General features: G+C 43.2%; 2 long non-coding RNA genes across 4 annotated transcripts in view; both read right to left on the bottom strand.

Annotated features, from left to right (window-relative positions):
- Positions 1-8335: 8335 nt before the first annotated feature.
- Positions 8336-24681, bottom strand: part of LOC131273096 (uncharacterized) — a 28591-nt gene continuing 12245 nt past the window's right edge. Inside the window, exon 7 of the long non-coding RNA XR_011645568.1 lies at positions 8336-11513. This is a non-coding gene — a long non-coding RNA (uncharacterized lncRNA). The remainder of the gene's footprint in view (positions 11514-24681) is intronic.
- LOC101419738 (uncharacterized) lies at positions 12566-23462 on the bottom strand. 3 transcript variants are annotated; one of them, XR_011645569.1, is made up of 6 exons: positions 23411-23462; positions 22808-22960; positions 22369-22476; positions 20216-20346; positions 14203-14479; positions 12566-12870 (listed from the first exon to the last, which is right to left on the bottom strand). It is a non-coding gene; the product is annotated as an uncharacterized lncRNA (long non-coding RNA). The 3 variants fall into 3 exon arrangements; XR_009180246.2 differs by lacking the exon at positions 23411-23462 and having other exon boundaries at positions 22799-23223; XR_188680.5 differs by lacking the exon at positions 23411-23462 and having other exon boundaries at positions 22808-23222.

The raw sequence follows: 24681 nt of genomic DNA, 5'->3' as shown, positions 1-24681 counted from the left end.
TAGCGAAGGCTTCCCTGAAAGGTGACTTCTCAGTTCAGACCTGGAGGAAGTCAAGAAGCAAATCTTAGAGAAGTCTGGGGGAAGAGCCTTTCCAGCAGAGGAACCCCCAAGTGTAGCGATGCTCAGGGAAGCATGCCTGCTGTGTTTGAGCCAGGAGGACAGCGAATCGGAAGCACCGTGAACAGGGGGCGAGTGCAGGAGATGCAACCGAGGTGATACGGGAGTCAGGGGGGCGTGGTTCCAGATCCTATACGACCCTGTAGACTTTCTATCATGCTAAAACCAGGCGGATGGGGGCAGAGAGGGAGGGGGTGTTCTGGAACGTTCACAGACGAGATTCCTTTCAAATGATATTTATTGAGCACTAACCATGTGGCATTCATTGTGCCCTGCTCTGGAAAGCCAACAAAGAAGCATAAACTTATTTCCCTCATTTATTTAGTGTGGGAAGGGAAAATAAGTACTTAGAAAAGTAGCACTCTCAGCTCCTTTCCCAAAAAGTGGAAAATTTTACACAGGTATGAATAAAAATCCAGTCATATTTTCCCTGAAAGCTAAGAACAGACTCACAGTGACACACAAAGAGACCCGTTGGCAGAAGAGAGTGGCTGCCCAGTTCCCCATACTCGTCACGTCACTCCCAGAGAGAAGGCACTGTTAACTATAAACCCTTTAGACCTGCGGGCACAAGTGACATGTGTGTCCATTTATGGACTAATGATGTTCTTCAAAAGTTGTAGAGAGATTGGATTTGGGTCCAGTGAATTATACTCAGCATGAAATCTGAGATATTAGTGATGCAAATAAATCTGTGATGTATCATCTTGTGAAATGAAAAAAGCCCTTGTATGTGTTAAGAAAGTCTCTGGTTTCCCATCCAATTTTGGCCTAAAGTATGAGTATTTAGACACCTCAATCTTAAAGGACTAGTGCTTTTCAGTTTTGCCGAAATTTCTGTGCAGCAAGAGTGCAAGGGCCTGTTGGCTGGCAGGCTGGGCAGGTTAGGAGGGGGCCAGCATACGACAGAAAACGCACTGGGGCCCCTGACGCCCGCGTACAGGGTTATTTTTTACTCTCTAGAGATGTGTTAGACTTTGTTTTTTTCTTCTACTTAGTTCTTATTTACACTTTCATATGTCAAACTAATAGGAAATTTCAAGCTAAAATAGTTTTACTTTTTCTCATACCGTATAAGGAAAGATCCTAAAATCTGCACGATGAGTCTTCCCTACTGATAGCATTGGGGTCCCGCTCTTTCCCAGTCCATACTCTTAAAAGGGGGGAGTACCAAAGAATTTGCAGTTGTCTTTAATCAACCACAGCTTGCCATCTGGTTATAAAAATATTTATGTTCTTCCCATATGAAAAATGCTCTCATACCATTTACCCCGATCCAAAGCCTCCCAAGTCTCTTCCCCATTGTGGCCTTTTTAAACTTCGGGAATTTGTCATCTACATGCGGTTCAGGTGTGAATTGGGCTCCTTTGGGAACAGTTCCTTGAAAATGGTTTCTCTTAATCTGAAGACTTGTGCCTTAAAAAGACAAGTTATCTACCCTCCCCACCTCCCGTCCCTGACACACATACACACACACACAAACACATATATACTTGTTATATAATGGTAGTACAGGGATAAGATAACTGCAATAAACACTCCTAGCACATAGCAGTTACTGGTCCATAGAAATTTTTAAATCAAACTGGCCATCTTGCCAATTCCTGTATTAGGACTCTGTCTTGTCACCTTGAAATGGTTATCTGTGGCTCTTGTTTCTCACCCTCTGAAATCTTGGTTCTACCTTTGAATCAGCTTTCCTTAAAAAATAGGGCTCATTTTGCAACTGAGTAGCTTTCTCAGTCTGCTTTTTGCAACTGAGTAGCTTTCTCAGTCTGCTTCCTGCTCTTGGGGAGATATTGGTGACCTGTTCAGCAACTGTGAACTTGGAAGGCTGTTGAGGGCAATCTGTGGTTCCAGGTGAGGGGCATAAGGAATTCCAGTCCAGGGAAGTCTTCTTTCTAGAATTTTTTGTCTTACAAAGGTTCTGATCTTTATGAAATCTTGTAAACTTTTAGTTGAAGCCTTCCTTCTTGGGCTAATTCATATCGTTGCTATAATTTTGAATGTATAGATGAATCTGTATATACATTTTGAAATGTGTGAATCCCCATCAGAATGGTGCATTTGTAAACTTCATCTGGGCAGTGCAATCTATTTCATAGTCTCTAGCAGTCCTCAGTGACCTTTTAACAGTGGTGTAACAAATTCTGACCTTTTGTTTTGGTGAGTTGGGTGGTGGGGCGGTGAATCAGTGAGGACACATCCAGGTGAGAGGAGGCTGTGGCAGGCTCCTGAGTTTAAGCCAACTCTAGAGGCTTGATTGTTCTCAAGGTGTGTGTGGAGGAGGGGGTGGTAGGTGGAAACCCAGGGCAACTTCAGGTAGGCCCTGATGGCAATCAATCTGTAGCAGTTTGATATAGTTATGAATTCCAAAAATAGGTATTGGGTTATGTTTCCTATCTGGAAACACCTGGGGGTGACTGATTTACCCCTGGGGGTGATTTGATTTACGATTACGGCTTTGACTGGGCCATGTCATTAGGGTGTTGAGTCCCCACCCCTTAGTGGGTGGGGACTCACAGATAAAAGGCATGGCAAGGGACAGAGTTGAGGGTTTCTGATGTCGGAGTTTTAATGTTGGAGTTTAATGCTGAAGTCTTAAGCTGGAGACCCAGGAAGTCAGCAGGCAGAGGAAAAAGAAGCAAGCCCCAGGAAGAGAGGACCTGAGCCAGGAGAACACAGAGGAATAGAGATGGCTCCTTAGACACAGCAGAAACCTCAGGGAGAGAGACAGAGCCATTCACCTGATAGTCTACAGCTGCCCTTGTGGAGAGAGGCAAAGCCTAGAGAGCCTCATAGTCTACAGCTGACCTTGTGGAGGAAACAGAGGAGCTGAGCCGAGAGGAACCCAGGAAGCCTGAACCCTCACAGCCATCGACAGCCATCTTGCTCCAACACATGGAAATAGACTTTGGTGAGGGAAGTACCTTATGCTTTATGGCCTGGTATCTGTAAGCTCCTACCCCAAATAAATACCCTTTAAAAAACTAACCGATCTCTGGTATTTTCTATCAGCACCCCTTCGGCTGACTAATGCACAGTCATTATGCCATCTTGGGCTCTGGTCCCCAGTGACTGACCTCTGTCCTGTTTCTCTCTCTCTCTCTCTCTCTCTCTTTTTGTAATAATAAACTTTATTTTTGGAGACGTTTTAGATTTACAGAAAAATTACACTGAAAGTATAGGGAATTCCCATATACTCCCCCCGCCCCATACACACACACTTAGTCTCCCCTATTATTAACATATACATTAGTGGGATGCATGTGTTACAATGGATGAACCAATATTGAAGCACTGCTACTAACCAAAGACTATAGTTTACATTATGGTTTACACTTTGTGCTGCACAGTTTTATAGGTTTTGACAAATTTATAACATCATTGCAGTATTTCACCACCCTGAAAATGCCCTGTGTCCAGCTATGACTGTATACTTGAAGCAAACAATAAGAACACAGGACTCTCCTGAACCAAATGAGACATCCATTCTCTAACCCTGAATGGAATTCATGAAAAGGCAGGGAGGAAGCAGGGCTCATCCTAACAGATAGGATACTAAAGCCAGGAGTCACTTGGATAAAATTCAAGATCAGATACATGCAAAGGCTTGGAATCCAAGAAATCCCAGCAAAGATCAAACTCGCTGATTCCCTGAGTGGTCAATCATAAACTGGGTTAGGAGGAGGAGAGCAAGAAGGGAGGCAAACAGGTAATGGTTTGCCATGTTTATGAGCAAACTGAAGTCCCAGGATACACAGGACAAAATGGTAAGAGGTAATTAAATTTTGGAAGTCAAACATATTCAGTTAGATGTTTTGAAGGGATTACCTTAGCACAGGGGTGACATAGAGTTGTCGCTCCCCTCTGATCAACTGGTAGCTGCTTTCCAGAGTGCTGTGTTAAGAAAAATTATGAGGCTATGCTTCCCATGTGCATGAAGGGGCACCATGATTGATTAGCAATGCCTGCCATAGATACTGAGGGTGGGTGTGGGTCATGTTTGTCATTTGTGCCCCAGACGGTAAGAGGAGATGACTCCTGGACTCCAGGGTGTAGCCTTGAGATGCTCTCTAGTGAGCAACAAAGTAGGCTAGGCAACATGGCTTAAGATTAGAAACAAATTGAACAGGGATTGTTTGCCCCTTATAAAGTTCACATCCCCTCTACCCTCAACTTAGAGACACTTTAAGGATAAGATCCAAAAATTAAAACCTCTGAGTTTACTTAACACCAGAACTATTCAGAAACTCTGACCATTTTGACACTAGCTTCTTTGGCTTACCTATAGTTTTTTTCCACTCATAATTTTTTAACTTCTCCAAATTCACTTGTCTTACTCCCAACTTTTGTCTTGAACATTGCATGACGTTAGACTTCTTAACATCTAGAGCACTTGGCTTCCTTCAATTTAGGGGGTGGGGAATGTAGGAAGAGGCAACCTCCTACCAGTCCCCAAGGACATGGGAATGTTTGGTAATATGGGGAAATGAGCAGTTTAAGAAAGTCCTTAAGTTTTTTTCTGATATGGCCCCTATGGAGGCCATATCAATCTATCCCCATTGTGGCACTTTGATATTATTTATGAATCCCCAAAAAAGAGAAAAATTATGTCTGTAACCTGGTCTGCTCCTCTGGGTATGATACCCCTTCATTGTATTAAATCCAAAGGTTTTAACTTTACCTGATAAAAAGATTAGGGCTTTGATTTGACCACTTTAGTAGGGCATGACTCAGGATTGAGTCCCTGCTCCCTTGGTGGGCTGATATAAATGGACACTCACTCAAGAAGGTGCACGGAAGAGGAGATAGCTCTGTTATGATTTGTCCTGGGGCCCTAGAGAGAGATGAGCCATTTGTCGGATAGTTTGCAGCTAAAGAGAACAGAGCAGCTGAGCAGCTGATAAGGCCAAGAAAGAAATGAGCCCTGTGCCAGACTGATAGAGGAAGCCCTGAAAGGCAAGGCCAATGCCAGCCTACAGCTGAGATCGGAAGAAGCTGGGCTCATGGAGCCTTAAGAGGGAGAAGGAAGACTGAATCCTCACAGAAATCAGTGACCATCTTGCTTCAACACATAGCTGAAGATGGGGAGAAAGCAACCTTGAGCTGGACTCTTTAGGACCTTGTAAGTGTAAGCTTTTACCCCAAATAAATACCCTTTATAAAAGCCAACAGATTTCTGGTACTTGCATCAGCACCTCTGGCTGACTAATACACCCACTGAAAATTGAGAATGTTTGCTATTTCCCAGGCTCTTTTGATGATACATGAAGAACTACTGAGTGCTCCATCTAGAAGATAAACAAGCCAACACATCTGAATGAATTTGATTGCAAGGAAAAGGCAGTTTGTCCTTTTACCTCTTGCCTGGGCTTCAGGTGATCTCTGGATCTGGCCTGTAAGAGTGGTAAATATTGTTGCAGCTATGAAAACGTGTACAAGTCTGAGTGTGGGTTGTAGACAATTTCCATTGTGTTTTTGTTTAATGCGTCTTTAAAGCAGCCTTGCATAGCATCTAAGTGGAGGGAAACTCTGATTCTCATCCCATGCCATGAAGTCCTTTCAGAATTTTCTCTTCACAGGTTTATACAGATTCATTCCTGATTTCCTTTATGGGTAAAGCAAGCTCCTGCTTTGCTCTTGTGCTTTTGGTGTCATCCAAAATTTGACAGATGGGTCAAGTCCCTTCCTTTTAGACTATCTCTTTGCATTTTCACAGATTAGGCTACCAAACTATCACCATTTTAATAGATGTGCCTGAGTGATCTATTGCAAATATAGTTTTATAATATGAAAGATCCAGTTAAAAGATCTGCTTTATTTAATTCAACAGTTTCTGTTTTATTCCTCCCATTGCCCTTCCAACAACTATTTCTTGTGAGGTTGGGTTAGATGCTGCAGTGCTGTAAGGATAAGCAGGACAGTCCCTGCCATCAAGCATTCTATGAACTAATGAGGGAAACGAGAGTATAAGGAATGGACGCAGCAAACTAGACTTACAGCAGATACCAACAGAGAGCTGTAATGAGATAAGGAAATCCAAGCAGTGGAGAGATGCTATTTATAGGAGATCATGGGGGAATGACTGCAAGGAGGGAGAATTGGGGAAGAGATTTGAAGAGTGACTGAGAATGTGACAAATGGAAATAGTGGTGGAGTTTGAGACAGAATAAAGGTTAGGATGCAGTGGCTACTGTGTCAGGTCTTGCTAAGGTTAAGGACTTGTGCACTAAGAGGAAGAGAAGGCAAGAAAAATTTTAAAATGTGGAGAGGCTTGAATGCCAGTTGGGGTTATTTGTTTTTAATTTGGCAAGTTATGGGAAGAGGGTACTGAATTTTTTTTTTAAGCATAGCAGTAATGTTATCAGTCAGGAATGACATTCTTTAAATAGAGTTCACCTCAAATGGACGGCATTGTTTATGAAGATGTTTATCTGTATATGCACATAAATATGTACATATAAATGTCCACAGCCAAAGGAAAAGGTTGTGTTTTATGGCATAAAATTGTATTTTTTGGCTCTGACTCAGCCATCATAAAATCTATTTCCAAGCATCAGAAAGATGGAAAAAACTCTTTATAACATTTTAAATAATTGTATGGAGGCCAATCATATGGCCCTGTGCATAAGTAGCTTACAGTGAATTTTGGGAGAGTTTTTCATACATTTCAGCATTAGATTTGTGCATAGAAACAGACCATATATCTAATAGGTAACTTCCCCGTGAACTTTCAGTCTCACTATCTACAAAGAAATGCTCATATATGCATTTAAATGCAACTATTAAAAAGAACTTGAACTTTTTCCTGCATCTGTTGCCTAATAAAACAAACTTTCCAAACTAACCCCAACAACAAACAAGTGCAATATATATGTATAAGTTTTAGATTATATATACATATATACATATAATGTATAGGATATGAACTAGATAGAACTAGAAATTACATAGTTTCTCTATCAAAGAACCATTGGCATTTGATTCATTCATGAATATGTTATGATTGTAGTTTGAATGTCGGGTTATGTCACCATCATTGCTGATAAAAAAATAAAGTGAGCTAACCTGTTAATCCAAGGCAGAAAAGCTGGAGTCATGCCAAATCTGGTGACTATTAGAAAGGGGTTTTTATTAGGTGTCTGGTAATTGGTTATCTTGAATTTTTTTGATGTTACTATAACAGAGTGTCAAATTTCACTTATTTCCTTCTGAGTTTTAGCCACTCTATTAATATCAGCCAGAAAATACTGAGGTAAGTAAAAGTTTGAAGTCTGTTAAAATATCTCTGCTCAGCTTGCAAAACATTAATATATGGAAAAAGATTTCCCTAATCAATACACCCAGGTCTATTAAAACTGTCTTAATCGTTTGGTTTTGAAACTTTCTCTCTCCCAGGTAGGTGATAAGCCCGGGGGGTGGGAGGGCTAAGGGAAGGTTGACTTTTATGTCATGATAGGGGTATAAAGGATGCCAAATCATAAAATTAAGCAAAATCTATTGTTTACCATGAGGAATTTTCATGGTGCTTTCCACATCACAGCAATAGGAGTGAGTTTGGCACAATTCAAAGTCAGCCAAAGGAGGTTGTCAAGGTTACAGGCAGAGTAAGGTTGGAGTCAGGGTAATGGTCACAGGGGGAGGGAGGCAAAATTCAAAGCCAAGTATCCCCACGTCAGCAAAACTTCAGGCTGGTCAAGCTGCTTGTAACAGGATAGTTCATGTTACCAAGAAGACAGCTAAGGGAATTTTTTTTTTTCAAAAAATTCCTCCTGATAGGTGAGGCTCTTTGTCCTAGTACAGTGCAGAGCTCTTCTTCTTCCCTTATATCCCAGACCTAAAGTACAACCATCAATGTCTTTGGCAGCCCTGTCATCTCAGTTCATACTTAATTAAATGCTCTCAGGAATTAGCCATAAAGTCACTTTGGAAAAAGACCGAGCCCAGGTTTCCTCCCCCAGCCCCACCCCCTCTGTGTGTGTACAAACTGGGGCTTTCTGAGCTGTGGTGGGGCAGAGAGGATCAATAATAGGTGGTTCTGGGTTTCATACCCCAACTCAAGAGAGAAGCTCCCATCTGACCTCTGTTTTATATTGAGATGCCAAGTATGATTGCATTTGAAAAACAATGGTTCCCTTGATTAAAAAGGTTGAACTCTATTGTTCAGAGATTATCGCATTTACAATTGTCTTATACTTAATCTCAGGGTGTAAAATTTTTCTTTTGCTTTTGGAGGAAAGAACTTTTTTTAGTCATGCCAATTAAATCTACCATTTTGGGTGCCAATTTGGGGGTGTTGCATTATAGTCTACTCTCTACATAGACAACTTAATTCACCACAGTCTGATTCAGTCAGTGTGATTCAGTTCTTAAAATGATAATTATATCATTTCAGGATTTATAGTATTCATCTAGAAGGTGGAATAGGGTGAAAGTGAGTATGTTCTACTGGTATCTTGCTCCGTGACAGCAGCCATTCTTCGCAGGAGATTCCAAGGTCACAGAGCTAACAACTTTACATGCTTAGTAATCATGGGGCAGGAAATACTGAGACTCAAGATGAGAGGTGGCTATGAGGATGGTGGAGGTGCCAGGGTGATTTCCCATGTGCAGGATGGGGGAGGAAGGCTAAGCAGGAGAACAATGTACAGAACCTGTTGCCATGGAGGAGCTCCAGCAGGCGTCACCACCAGGGATGTCCAGGGAGTGGTAGGTGGTGGCTATTCTAGCCAGCCAGGGAGTCCAGGGGAGACCAATCAACAGCAATCCAGAAAGACAGACTCCAAGTTTTACAGAGGACCAGCACTCAGGAGCCCAGTTCCAGTACAGAGATCATGGTGATTGAAGTTTGGGAGATAAACAGGTGAATTCAGATCCCGGTCCAAACACCTGCTAAATGCATAGTCCTGGGAAAATTACTTAATCTTTTCAACTTCCTACTTTTAGGTCCATATCATACCTACCTCATGGGAATATTGTGATGTCAAATATAATAAAGCATTTAGCACATGTCTGAACCACACTAAGAGCTCGATATATGATAGCTGTCTTTTATTGGCTGTAAAGTTTATATCCAGAGCAAAGTAGGCATTTAATTATAAGAATAAGGAGTTCAATTATCACAAGACCAGAAGAATGATGATGATGACATATTTATTCTTCTTGGATTGCTTCAAGAGGATGGATATAGGGCCCTGGAATGGAGCTGGATTTGCATGTGGGTCTGGTTTAGGAATTAGGGTTATGGGGAAAGGAAGTAAACAGGATATTTAATTTACTTTATTTAGCCAATTTACCATGCTTAATCCATTATTGTTCAACACTCTTCCCTAGTATTTGCTGCTCACCACTAAAGACTTATCCCTAAAGAAGAAATCACAATCATAGAGTTGACAAAGAGTAGAATTTCAAGTCAGGAGTTTACAATATTATTATTCCATTGTAAAATTCCTAAAATTCCAAAATACCATATATGAAATGTATTATGAATGGGAAAACTGCTGTTTTTCATCACATGATGATATCACTCTTTTGTTCCAACTCTCCCTACTCTGAAGCCCAGCGCCCTGTGCCACCCAACACTTGCAGCTCCTGACCCTTTCCTACCTCTGTCTCCACTTCAAGACACACTAGTTCTGTGGCTTGCTTGGTGACTAGCTGGCTGATCAGATAATCATACCTCACGAAGTGCCTTCACCCATTTAATCTCATTCATCTCTCCCTATGCAACACTGTGTTGCAGGAATCATCTTCATTGAGCAGATGAGGAAATGAGGCTCAGATCATTGAATTCCCCTAGGCCATCATCTTAGTTTGCTGGGGCTGCTAGTTGGCTTAAACCACAGGAATTTATTGTCTCACAGTTTTGGAGGCTAGAGGTCCAAAAACAAGGGATCAGTAGGCCATGCTTTCTCCAAAGTCTACAGTGTTCAGGCGTTCCTGCTGGTGCTCCTCTGTCACATAGCATCTGCCTTCTGTCTCCTTCTCATTCCTCCTACTGTGCCCAAATTTCCTTTGCTTTTAAGCTCTTTGGTCATATTGCATTAAAGCCCATCCTGTTTCATTTTGGCCTCATCTTATGATTAATAGGGTCTTTGAAGATCCCATTTACAAATGAGTTCATATCCACAGGACTGGGAGTTAGGCTTGAGCATGTGCTTGCAGGGACCTTGTTCTAGGAACAACTACAACAAATTATATGAGAGCTCCCGGGACCAGAACAATCTGAGTGATTCTTTTAAAATAAGTCGGGTCCAGTAGCTCTCCTTCTCAGGGCCCTCTGATGCCTCACGTCCCCTTAAGAGTAAACTCCAATGCTTACAGGACACATGGTCCGACTCGCTGATCTCATGCTCTATGAATTTTCAGCCACATGGGTCTGCTTTCTGTTTCTTGAGCAGAACAAATTTCCTGGCACCTCTGGGCCTTTAGGCTTAGACCCTTTTTGTGGAATGCTGAGGAAGTTAAACTTGCTTCTTTGGGCATGAGGATTGTGAGGGAGGGAGTGGTATTAGTCACTTGACTCATCTATTCTTAGACACAAATACAATCATATCATTCCCTTTTTCAAAATCCTTTAATTGCTGCCCATTGCAGCAAGAAATCTAGACTCTTTAAGGTGGCTGAGAAGTTGTCCAATTCCCTACTCTCTGCTTCTTGGTACTTCATGGTCCGGGAATACCAGTGGTTGGGCCAAGGTTGACTGCTGGAGGAGGCTTTAGCCCCCATAATCTCAACAAGCTCTCCATCCCCTCCAAGCAATCCCCCGAAAACATACACTGACCAGATACAAGCTGTGTCCTTATGTGTGACCCAACCCTCAAGACAAATCCCAGCTCATGCTTGCTGATCGAGTCTCCAAACCTGCTTCACACAGAATGGCAGAAGCCACACGGAGCAAATGCGAGCTCCTGCTCGCAGCATCCTGACAGCTGTCTCTGAGCATTTATTCTTCATACTTGCCTCTCTGCTAAGAAGAACCTTTCATCATTTTCTTTTCTCTCCCTCATCAGCTCCCTGGGTGACTCTACTAGTTCTCCAAGCTTGTTCTTGGCGTCCCTAGAAAACCTTCTCTGACCTATTTTTCCTCATTCAACCCCATGCTGCCTTAGGGGTCTTTTCTGTGCACCCGTCTATAGCACACATGTTACTCTTTGTATTGATGCACTCACCTCCTCCAGAAATTCAGTGCTCCTTGCAAGGCCATGGCCATGTCAGACTTACCTTTGGAGGTGTGAGTGATGGATTAGGAAAATATTACCTAGAATCTAGTTGGTATTAGTAAATGCTTGTTCAATTAAAGAGTAAATGACTGATAACTGAAAGATGGGTGGGAAGTGATTGGAAAAATTTCAACTGGGAGGTACAAAGAATAAGATGGGCAGGTATTTTACCTGCTCAGGCTAATGAAGACCTGAACTGGAGAAGTAGCAACACATACTCTGTAGATGGCAGTTGCCTCATCCCAGGAAAAGAGGAGTTTTAAGAGCGTCTACAGCATAAGGTGGTTGTGAGGGTATATTAAGCTAAGAAGTCAACACATTTTAATTATTATTATAAAAATATTAGCAGCGGCTGTGTAGTGGGGGAAAGCAAAGCTCTGTCATACCTCCAGCTCTGACTCCCAGTTCTGAGAATTACTTCAACCTGGGCAAGCTTCCTAACCTCTTTGTGCCTCAATTTTTACATCTTAAAATGGAAATGATAATAACATGAAATTCAGAAGGTCCATGTAATATTTATAAAAATTAATGTATATACAGTGTTTAGGACAATGCCTGGCATGCAGTAATATCTTAATAAATGTTGGTTTAAATCAAACATGCAAGAGAGGAAAATTAAATTGTCAAAGTAAAATCTACATGACTTTATAACTAAGTGAATATGTGTAGTGACTAGCTAATGATTCTTAAATCATAAACTCTAAATCTGAAATCCTAGCCCCCTTCTTTACTATTAATACATAGATGCCTGTAAGCATTTCAAAATGACCAGATACAAAATTTAATTAATCTTTGGTTCAAATTCCCAATTGTTTTTCCTTTGCTGCTCACAGTCATGGCCACAGGAGTTGCTGAAGGCAGGGAGAGGGAAAAAGAGGTGTGATATTGGGCATTTTCGGGACTTGGAGTTGTCCTCAATGATATTGCAGGGACAGAGGCAGGACGCTATATATCCTGATATAACCCACTGAGTGGACTGGGAGAGAGTGTAAATTACAACATAAACTATAATCTATGCTGTGTAGCAATGTCCAAAATGTATTCATCAAATGCATTGAATGTACCACACTAATGAAGGAAATTGTTGATATGGAAAGAGTGGGAGATGTGGGGAGTGAGGTATATGGGAACCTCTTATATTTTTTAATGTAATGTTTTGTGTGATCCATGTATTTTTTTTAAAGATAATAAAATAAAAATAAAAATAAATCACTAGCATAAAATTATTAAAATAACAATATCTAGTGTTTATTGGAAATTACAAACACTGTGCTAAAGATTTTATATACATTATCTTGTGTAGTCCTCTCAGCTTTTCTATGAGGTAGGTACTACTATTAGCTACGCTTCACAGACAGGGAAAACTAAGGCACAGAGCAGATGTGTAACTTGTCCAAGGTCACCCAATTAAGTGGTGGGTCAAGCGTTTGATTCTAGACAGTTTTATTCTGGAACCAGCACTCTTCATTCTCTTTTGGACTGCCTTCAAGGAAAAGATTGGAGCCATGATGTTGGTCAAGAAAGCATGCTGAAAAATAAGAAGTATCCAATAGGAATGTGTTTTTGAGCAAACTATTAACACCTTTTCACCAGTTTATCACCAACCATTTCCTCTTTGTAAAAGAAAAATAGTAAGGGCTCAAGGGATCCTGGTTGAGCAAATGCGTGACTGGAATTAGAGGTGTGGGCTTTGGGGACATAGAGTAGATGAAGTCTCATACCTTGTCCTAGCAGCAAGGCACTATAAATCTGTAGTTCACAAAGAAAACTGGATGCATCAGAATCACCTGGGGTGATTGTTCAAAAACAGACTCCCAGGTCCCAGCCCTGACCTACTACCCAGCATTTCAGGCACAGGCTGGTACTCTGGTTCTTTAATAAACACCTGGGAGATTCTGATGAGCAACTGGTTTTGACCCACTCTACTGGCCAACCAAGCTTGCGAGCCTCGGCCGATATGTATACTCTTACAATCAACGGGCCTAGGACTGAACTGGGGTATATTTTTTCATATAAAGTACAATCGTAAAGTAATGATATTGGTTTTCTTGTGTGAATCCTAAACCAGCTATGAAGGTGATTTTAAAAAAGGAATTCCCAAAATGTTTTGCACGATCTCTGGACCACTGAAGTAATTATATAGCTTCCCCAAGTGCCTATTTTGAAGGGCTATGTTCATTTGGACTTGTAGTTTCTGGTGAGTTTAAAAAATACCATGGCTATTACTAAGAGCTTCACTTCATAAATGTGATTTTTCTGGAGTAAAAGGAAAACAGAGGGGCAGAGAATTCACCCAACATTATTTCTGTGCATTCTCCATTTTACTGTTACTCTTTGGGTTTGGAGAGGACTCAGTCAATTGGGTTGATTTTCTGATCTCAATGGACCATCATCATCCTTGCTTATATTTGAATTGTTCACAGAGCTTCAACCTTTACAGAGGAAACTCTACATTATGCAAAGAGCTGTTATATAGTGGAGCCCTTGTAAAATGGCAGAGGGCCAACTAACACTCATGTTACAGACTGGCTTCCATTAAAATTCCCTTGAATTCATGAAGAATTCTTTAGAATTCTCAGCATCTGATTTGACCTGTGGAGAATCTGAATATAGGCAATGATCATCATTGCTTTCTCAGGGATCTTCTGAATTTTTATGTCTCAGGTTGGTCTGGTTTAGGGGGGTGGAAAATAGTTTCCTGGCTTGGTAGATGAGGCTTCAGTGCCACTCATGACTGTCTGCATTATTTTTATTAGGTTTTACAGATTCAGCTGGAAATATCCATCAAGACATATATGTCTTCTCCCACAGACATTACACAGAGGTTTTAAAAGAATTGATTCTAGTTTAACAAGCTTACCAATTCTTTGTTCTGTTTGCAGATACAATCGTGTTAATTCTCACTTTATTTTCCTACAAGGTCAGGGTGATAACCACTTCATTAGGTCATTCTGATGCATGACTAATATTTGAAAGCTTTCTCAATATTCTTAAAGAGCACCTAACTGTGGAGAAGATGCTTTCGTCTGAACTTCTTCCCTGTTACACTTCCCTGTGGCCAGTCGCTCATGCCTTTGCCACGTATTTATTGAGCTGTTACTCTGTGCCAGGTGCTTTTCCAGGTGCTGGAGATATCTCTGTGGGGAAGAAAACATAACCCTCAGAGAGTTCACAGACACAGAAGGGACAGCAGACAGTCATCTAAATAAGTAAATTAGGAAGCATATCAGAAGTGCTGTATCAAGTGCTACAGGGAAAAATAAAGCAGGGAAGGGGGTGGTGAGGACGGAGGTGGGGACAAGGGGGTGTTTCAGTTTTGAAGAAGGTAATCCAGGGAGCCCTCACGGAGAGATGGAGCAAAGTCTTGAACCAGGTGAGGAAAAGCCAAAGCAACATTTATCAAAGGGCGTTCCACGGACCGTTAGTCCTGAGAAATGCTGAGTCGATAAGGCTCTCAATGTTCAGTAGGTTTGGAGATGATAAGTTTTAGAAGTTTACAATGCTTGATAGACTATTAAAGAATTTGAAAAGGCCTGCTAGAAAGAACCCTCCTCGACCCAAATATATTTGACCACCTCTTCCTCCCTTCCTTTCTTCCTGAACATTCTGGAGCTCCCAGGCCGTGGCCGAGCCCTGGCTCTGACCTGCCCTTCGAGTATGGCCAAGTCCTTGCTGACGAATATTGTTAAGGCTCCTGAGGCAGGACCGTACCAGGACAAAAGCACCAATTCTGGAATCCGGACTGGAGCGTGAGACCTGATTCTGCTACTTTTTATCCCTGAGCAAGTCGAACTTTCCTTATTTTTGGTTTTATTGTCTGTAAACTGAGCATACTAATAATACCACCTACTCGGCATTGTGAAGCTTAAATAAAATAAGGTGCTTAAAGCACCTAGTCAGTTTTAAAGTATTACAAATACAGATGTTTTCTGTGCTTTTTTATTTGATTTTTTTTTTTGGTACTTGTGATGAGTCAATCCACTCTTACTCCCCTGCCTAGGGTTCATTTATGAAGATCTTGGCGAAAGAGGGATGAAGGGGAAGGAGTAAGAATACTGGGTCTGTGAAACAGTAGAGAACTGTCCCGATTTGGACCAGAAGCCATAACTTGGAGTCACTCCCAGCAGTTAACTGGCCAAGACCCGGCTCTCCACATTAACCAGTGGTCCCCAGGCTTTGCTGTGCACTGGAATCCCCTGAGGATCTGTTACCTTGCGCCAACCCTCAGATATTCTGGTTTAATTATAAGGGGGTATGACTTGAGCATCAGGATTTTTAAAACTTTCCAAGCGATTTCAGCATGCAGCCAAGTTTGGGAAGTACTGAGATAAGCTAATCCCGGCGAGCCTCTTCTTTAGCAGCCTGGCCCAGAGAAAATCTGACAAGTCTATCATGGTTACAAATTGCTGAACTCGACTCTCATTTTTTCCCAGAGAGGTAAACAGGCAAGAAGGAAGAAAGGGAGAGGGGGGGTGGAGTTTGCTCTTATCAGCATCCATTTTGAGCAAGGCATTATGTCTTCGTATGCACGATCTCATCTAATTCTCCTGATACTTAGCTATCATAATTTCCACTTTAAAGATGAGGTAAATGATCGTGCAGAGCTCAAGGTACTTCCTCAGGAATTTGAAAACACAGCATTTGGTTCTGCTTTCTGGGTCCTTCCCACCACACTGGGATGGTCGTTCAAACCCTCCTGCAGGGACACAGGGCCACCTTCTTCATTTTCCTCAGCTTTCTGGCAAAACCTGGTTTCAAGCATTTATAAATCCGTGTCCAATAAAGTCAGGATTAACATTTTTGGAGGTCAGGGCCGTGTTTGTATTTTAAGCTTAAATCTGATGGAGGAATAACAGGCTTTATTCTCTCATTTGATCTGGACCCATAGGGCAGCAGAGTGAACCATAAATGTGTGTGTCGTGTGGGAAAGAAGGCCCCGTCTGAGCCGAGCGGCTGCATCCTACAGACTGTGGCCTGTCAGTGAAGCTTCTGGGTTCTCGTTCTCCACTCCCCGGCTCGGGAGCTGATGCAGGCAAATGCTATCCCCTGATACTCTCTGATCCATTTAGCATTTATGGAGCACCTACTGTGTGTCAGGCTCCAGGCATAAAAAAGACAACTCAAGCATCTGCTCCCCTGAAAGCACTTACTGCTGAGTAGCCAAAACAGCCATACCAACAATAATTGGAGTGTGAAAAGTCCAGCCACAGAAGGGCCTGGTGGAAGGAGAGAGGAGTGATGGGCCACCCTGCTGTCAGGGGGAGGACGGTGGAAGCTATCGTCCTGGAGGAGTTCACCAGGGAGACGACTTTGGGAGCCCGTGGTTGAGCTCAGCCACGCCACTCGTTTGGGGCTCCAGACGTGAATGCTCGGGGAAGGCAGGAGATGGTGGGGCAGTTTTGAAAGAGAAACATCCAGGTTTTGAGAAGTCGAATGATGTGCCCCGAGTCTCCAAAGGGCAGAAGTGAGACTGAGGCTCAAGGGTTAGGATTCCAAGTTTCATGTTCTTTCCATGACACTGCTGGTTCAGCAACTGGCAGGTCAACGTAACTGAGAACATAGTTGGTAACTTATGTCATCAGGTGACATCTTGATTATTTTTTCCAGTTGAACCTGGCTGCCAAGAAAAATTCTTTCTCCCTTCTGAATCCAGGCACTAAATGCACTACCTCAAATGGAAAAAAGAGTCTTCAAATAAAAGACCTCTAGAAAATCTCAAGTGTAAAATAAAATTCTGAGATTTATAGCTATATTCAGAAATGTTTGGTACAAAAACAGGTGTCTATAAATATGTAAAATCACCAACACTATTTTGCCTTAGGTGTTACATAATTTTGCATTTAAAAATTATGTTTTATTCAAATAAATGCAACTTTCTTTCAACCTCCCCTAAATCATTTGCATTCCTATTTTTTCCACCTTTTTTTTTTTATCAGCTTAAGCCATCGCCAATTCTCTGACAATTCCCAAATAAATGTTACTTCTAAATCTTTCCAAAGGCCCGTGGTATTGGGTACTTCCACAAGCCTTTAAACTCAACATAGCCCAAACCAAACCCATTATTTTTTTTAGCATAACCTTTATCTATACCTTTTTAATACCGTACCATTTATTCAGTTGCCTAAGCAACTGCCGCAGCTTGTTGATTCCAATGCCCTGCCAGCCAATCCCTCTACCCCGTCCACTGCTCCAGTGCTGCTTTGGAGCGCTCCTTCTTTGCCCCAGCGGCAGTGGGCTACTAGGTGGGCTCCTGAACCTAGAGTATTCTCCCCCACTAATCCACCTTTCTTAGCACATGGAGACTCGTCCAGCTTGCTTAAAAACAGAACCCTCTTCTTACTTTAATTCAAGTACCTGCAAGTATTTCTAAAAGTCTGGTTAGAATTTTTTCTGTGTCAATAAAGTAAAACACCTTGAAAATAAATTTCTTTGATTAGCAGAGCTTCTCTCACGTCTCAATGCCATCACTGTGAATACTGGTGATAATGATATACTGTATATGTTAGAGCCAGCATGACACTTGGCTTAAATGAATGTGTTAGTCTCTTTAAGTTCAGTTTTTAAATAAACGATTCTTTCCTCAGTGGTTCTGGAGTCACGTACTCTTCTGAGAATGTGATGAAAGTTACGAGTCTTCTGAGAACAGCACGCGTGCACAGAGAGGCACAAATTTTGCCTACAGTTTCAAGACTGTCTTAACCCATCCATGGGTCCTTAAAGCTTCTGTGAACTCTAGATTAAGGACCCCTGCTTTATATGAAATTGTTTTCATTCTTGTATGTCAGAGGCATGGTGTATATTTCTATCTTAAATAAATGTTCTAATGAATTCGTTCCCGGTGGAGGTCTGATTGGCTCTAATACTTCCTCATAGTTTGTACTACGTCTTTTGCACTGTGGGCTCTGGACAGAGCAATTGATTTTCACTGTACTCCCGATTCTGTTCTTAACTAGCTACAGGACTCTGGGAAGTAAAATCAACTTGGATCCTCAGCCACGGGTCCTGAATTCTTGTCTTCACAAGCTCTACAAATTCTGTACAGCTTTTCAGTGAAATGACCCTTCCGGTGTACAATGAGGCACATCTGTCATAATAATATTATGTTGCATTGGCATTTCATTTTAGCCTAATAAGAACCTTGTGAAAAGTAGACCAGTTATAATTATTCAACAAATTAATAAATAAGGAAAAGACCATAGGGAGGGGCTTGCTCAAAGTTAGTCAAAATCAGGAAATGTAAAAAATGTCCTATCCTGGTTCTAGCCCTCAAGCGCCTTCATCTGTAGACTCGTGCTCTTCTAGGAGCTTCATGATTTAATTCAATCACACATGAGTTGAAGGCATCCATGCAAAATGGTTTGTTTCCATATTAAATGCAGTCTGAACAACTTTTTTCAAGTTAGAAAGTGGGTTGTAGGCAAGCATGAATGATGACTAATAATACTTTAACTGGCACACTTGGCTATTAGTTAATAATCATTTCATCTCACATAAATGGGATAATTTTGACAAATATAAGTTTGGACATATTTTTGTATATGGATTTTTTTTTTCTGAGCTATGTTGATCTATATAGAAATCGGGACTTTGTTAATTTTACCTGAGTTTCCCAGCATCTTTCCAGTAGCAGATCCAAGATGAGATCACAGGTCTCCTGACTACTGCTCCCACTTATTTTCCTATCTTTTTAAACAGAAAAAATAATTTCCTGATACTCAGAAAATTCAAAATATAGCAGAAAAAGGCCCAAAACAGCTAAAAAGTCATAATGTTTAAGTTTACAGTTATATATGTGCCTCTTCACACACATCCAGGTTCTACTTCATTTTAATACGTTTCTCCAATTAAATAATTTCACTCTGATCTTACCTGGTTTTCTCTAAGGACTGTCTGAAATATGGAGAAACATGCTTTCTTTTTCTTCAGTTAAATGGATAAAACTTTTCCTACATAAAACTTCCAATCTCTGTCAAATAGGAAAGTGGCATTATAGGTCTCCCAAGGTCAATTTTGTGTCGATTAATGTATTAGCACTATTTAATGAGAGCCAGTGTTGTACTTGGTACTATGTTAGCCAAACTGGAAGAGACAGGGGAAAAAAGGGCATTATCCTGTCAGAAAGGAATTGCGGGGTGAAGAAGGAATAATAAAAAAACAACCACCACAACCCCACGAACATTGAAAGGACGTTGATATCCTTTACATAGTGAGCATTCTGGAAAAGAGAAGGAGAGAATGTCCAATACACCCAAGAATACCGAAGACTGGCTCCCTGGGTCAGGTAGGCCCACCTTGGCCGTGACCCATGTATACAATTTGGATAGTCAAGGGGCAGAAAGAGGGTTTGGAATACGCTGGTGAAATGAGCACTGGGGCAATGGCATTGGATTAGGAGCTAACAGAGCGTGTGAGATGGGCAGTGGGTGACGGGCCTGACCGAAACACAGGCGCGTGTGGACATAAGGCTGGAAATAAGGCTGAAGAGGCGGGGCAGCAAGCTGACAGCTGGATGGCAAGAGGCACTTGAATTTGAATCCCAGCTGTGCAACTTGGGCAAATTACTTTTCTCTGCGCCTCAGTTTCCATGGTTTGAGAGGATTTACGTAGGATTACATGCTTCAAGGACAAGCAAGATGTTTAGAAGAGCGCCTCTATGCCTTCAGGCCACCCGAGGAAGCATTTTTTTTTTTTTTGCCTTTTGGTTTGCTTGGGTAGTTACACAGTACATGCTATGGTAATATTTACTATTATATTTAGGGTAAAGCCAGAAAACAAAGACTTGAAAGCAGTCTGCGAAGTTTGAACAACAGAGCACCGTTCTTAGGCAAAGGAGTTGGTTTAAGAGACGGGACGTAGGAAGGATTAATTCCTACCTTTAGAGATCTTGAGTACTCTGCCTCTACCCTTTGCTAGTTACTCAAACATCTCGTCTCCGGGTAAGAAATCCATGTGGCTGCCAGCACTGGCAGGAGGTTTTATGACCAACGGCATGAAAGGCATTTGTCTGAAAGAAAATAATAAAATTGGATTTCAAGGGATTACAGTTAGGTCAAATTTTTATGGTTCTTCTCCTTTGCAAGCGGGTCTTTAAGGGGCCTCTTCCGAGGTTATGAGTAAAACCCCTGAAGCACCATGTTCATAGACTGAATGTTGATGAGTACCTCTTGGATAGGTTCCTGAAAAGTTACCAGTAACATTTATGGATGATCCGTACTCTGTTTTCTGTCTAGGCCCTTGCCCTCTCTAGAATCTTCTTTGACCCTGATAACCTCTAGGCCCCCGACGAGACTGTGCCAATTCACCCTCCTGGCATTCCCAGGAGAATGGTAAACAGAGTAAGGGAGCTATGCCTAATTGAAGAGGTTGCAGAGTCACTGGTCAAGTGTTGAGATTTGGCCACTAGCCAGTCGTCCGCAGACCCTTTGTAAGTCTACTGAAGCAAGGCTCTTCTCCAATCGTGAATATCTGGTCTTGGCATAATTACATTGACTTGCCTATAGAATTTGTGGGTGACTCTTGAACTGTGACTCTAAAGGAGAGGGACCTAAACAGTTACTTGCTATTTTCATTAAACTTAGTCAACCTCTCAAATAGGTGAACTATTTTTAAACCTATAGCAGCTGCAGATTATCTTGGATGAGTTCAAAAAGTTTTTCTCCCAATCAGCTTTGCTTTCCAGATTCCACACTCTCCTCTGCGCTTTATGTTTTGCAGTCTCGGTTTCTGCTGTCATCTTTTAGGAATTTGTAATCAGTAGGAACAGTGACTACCAATACAGGATGGTGGTGAAGTTCAACAGCAGGCTTGGAAGAAAAAATGCCAAGGCCATTCTGCTCCTCCAAATGGGCAATTAGTAATAAAGAAGAGGCAAAGCATTTGCCAAACCTGGCACTAGCTATTCATTTATCAGTAATACAGACATGATGAGTAATATGTGCAGTTTTATGACTAACAGAAGCTCCATAGAATATCCAGTGTAAAAATAAGGCAGACTAAATATTCTAAAAAGAAGAGAGGTGTGTTTACCTGTCATGTGCCCACACCATCTAAAATACATTTCCTTATGTTTGCAGAAACAGATATTAAGGATTATTCTCGAGGTCTTTCCTACTGATTCTAGAGAACACAATTTTTAAAAAATGAGAAACATAATGAAGAGCCAGCTTTGTATTTAAAAAAAAAAGTTTTCCTGCTGTTGCAGAATAATCCAAATGAAAGCTAGTTATCCCTTCTGCCCTCCAAAACTTCCCTGTTGCCAGGAATCCCCCCAAATTTTGTGACGTACCCATAGGGTCCTTCCAGCAGGGCTTTGGGCTTGTCTGTCTTTCTCTCCTTTTTCCCTCCCTGCCCCCTCCCCATTTTTAAAAGGCTTTAAAGAACATCTCTGGAAGACAAAAATAGCTCCAGTTGTGAGAGGCCTACACGCAGGGAATGCTACTGAGAGATGCAAGTCAGCAAGTGCGAGCCGCGACGCTGCGCGCCCGGCCCCGGGTGGATTCTCCGCGCCGTCCTGGTGTGATTCTCGGCCGGGCCCGGTGGGTAGAAGGGGAGACGGATTTTCCGAGGTGGGAGGTGGGTCGGGTAGGGTTGGGGTGCGACAGCCGCCAAGAATCGAAGTCGCAGCATTCGGGCTGCAGGGTCTCCTTTTTCCCCCTCCCCCTGCGTTTTTAACATTTATTTTGCCCAGGCGGGGCTTGGCGACGGTCAAAAGGGGAGCCGTTGGCCCTGAATGTCACCCTGAAGGTAAAATGAAAGACAAAAGATGAACGCATGCTTGCTTTCCGCTTGCAGCGGCTGCTGCGGCGGCGGCGGCAGCAGGATTTAAAGGGGAAAAAAAAAGCACCCCACACGCGCATCCACGTATATCTCTACACACCCAGAGGCGTCCAATTATGCCCACGCACTAAGGCAATCAAATGACAGTGCCGGGGATTTTTTTTCCCACCCTCCCCCCACCCCCAAAAAAAATCATATTTATTTTTTCCAAAGAGCGAGAATCGCATGCAAACAGAAAACGTGCACCTACCACGTAAGCGCCCGAGGAGACCCTGGCAGCCTCTCTCTTCTCCTGCCAAGTTGTCATTGAGAAAACGGGCATCATGACGTCCTGGGTCACACGGAGTGCGGACCGGCGCTACCAAGAGCACAGGGAGGCGCCCCGGCGCTCCGGCTAGCCGCGGGCGCGCCCCGGCCCCTCGCCGCCCGGCCCGGTGAGTGCCCCGCCGGCCCGGCCGCCCAGCCCCGGCGCCAGGCCGGCCCCGCGCGCGCGGGGACCGAGCGGGGGCCCGCGCCGGCGCCCGCGGCCGGCCGGCCCGCACCCCCTCGCCCGCCGAGGTCGCGGGAGCCCGGCGAAAGGAGGCGTGTGTGAGAGGTGCAAGGTTCCTGCGTGGGGGGTTTGTAGACTTTGACGGCCAAAGCCGCCGGCTGGGGCTTCTGTAAAATCCCCGACGACTCACCCGACTAACCTGCTGCAGTTCGGACCCTGCCCAGGTAACCGGTCCACGTCCTTATCATCAGCCAGCAGCCGGAGCCAGCCCTCGCCAGCTGGGGCGTTCTTTATTCGCAGTCCTGGTGGAAAGCGCTAAGGCTGCCCCCTTCCCCCTTCACTTGCTTGGAGTCTCTTGGAGAGAGAGAGAGAGAAAAAAAAGCAGCCCCTTCCTCAATAACACAGCCCCAAGTATCGCCCACCCCTTGGAGACTTGCCTTCCCATGGCTGCAAAACTGGCAGCGTGTGTGCTAGAGGCACAGATAAATTCGCCTTTCAATTCGATTTGTTCTTGAAACACCCCTCCCATCCCCCTTCCTGGCTAGACACTTCAGTGCTTGGGAAAGTGGCAAAGAGTGAGGGCAGAGTTAGAGCCCCGGGCCCGGGAGGGTTAGGGGAGAGTCCTGGGGTCTTTGGGGGGGGAGGGGGCGTGGGGAAGGGGGTCACTGGGGAGAGGGTGGCGCCCGGAGCTGAGCCCTGCTGTGGGGCCGGCAGAGCCTCTGGTGATTGCTCCTGCTCTGAGGCTGGGTGTCTCCCTCCCGTCCTCCAAGCCTCTTTCCTCTCCTCTCCCCAACCCTTTCACCTTCCCCGAGTCTCTGAAGTTGCAGCGAGGTCACGAGAGCAGCCCTGAAGTATTTCAAACTACCCACCCTCTGGACTCCCCAAGTCTGCAGGAAGCATCCTCCCAGGGGACTCCCCCCGCCCCCAGCACACACACACACACACACATCTGGCGATGGGAGATTCTCAGAGGGAAAGGCCAAGCGCCCCCCTCCCCTTTCTCTTCCCTGGCAGCAACCTTTTCTTAGCTGCACCTCCTCCCCCTTTCAGAATCTTAATGAGCAATTCTGGAAGAGTCCAGGAGGGCCTGGAGAAACCCCCTGCCTGCCTCAGTGCTGTGGAATGATTGTGTATGTGTTTGTTTATTGTGCTTGCTTAGGTTGTGTTGTGAATTGCCACATGGATCTGCTTAAGGAGAGAAGCACGTTTGCTGTGTTTGTGTTGTAGTACCAGAACCAGTGGCCGTGCAATAAGACACAGACACACACAGAAAGCAAATGTTTTTGCTCTCCTAAACCAGAGGGTGATGTTGAAAATAGCACCCCCTCTCTTAAAAAAAAAAAGGAAGAAAGAGAGAGAAAGAAATTCTCAGCATGTGGGTTAAGCGAAGCTGTTAGGTTCACATATGACCGCCTACTAATTCAAAAACGCTCCTGCTTAATACTTTAAGTCAAGTTCAAGAGACCTGCGGGTGTTTTGAAGTGTTCCAGGGCAACTGAATGACTTGGTCTAGTTTTGAAGAGAAACTCTGGTTTGTTTCTCATGCTGCTAAAAGACCAAATAGGCGACTGTGTTTGGAAAATGCCCAAATTCAGAAGCAGCAGGGAAGAAAAAGAGGAACAAGTGCCTTAGCCAGGAAGGCAGGGAAAGGCAACTGGGCAGTGTTTTCAGGGTACCTTCCCCCACCCCATGTCTAGTAGATGTGATGCTATCAAAATGAGTTAACCAACCTGAGCAACAGTTCTGTCATTATGGGAAAAAAGAGGGAAATTTGAACCTTTCTCAAATCCGAACTGAGGAATGATTGGCATAAAAAAAGATACACAAAAACTCAAGTGACAGAGATGAAACGGTGTTGGTAGCTTTTCTTTTCCTCAGATATGAAAGCAATCAACTATAAAATGAAACAGGCCTAGCCAATCTTTTAAAACAATCGTCTTGCTGTGCATAGCTCTGTTATTTTTTGCTAAAACAATTCTCACAACTCTTTAAACATGGTACATCGAATTAGAAGTGTACGTATCAAGAATGTGTAGCACTGAATGAGAGTGCCCATTGGCTAAGGTGATGATA

This window comes from Dasypus novemcinctus, chromosome 13 (genome assembly GCF_030445035.2).
Source record: "Dasypus novemcinctus isolate mDasNov1 chromosome 13, mDasNov1.1.hap2, whole genome shotgun sequence".
Lineage (NCBI taxonomy): Eukaryota > Metazoa > Chordata > Mammalia > Cingulata > Dasypodidae > Dasypus > Dasypus novemcinctus.
Note: the sequence above shows the minus strand (reverse complement) of the source record. Positions and strands in the feature narration are given on the sequence as shown.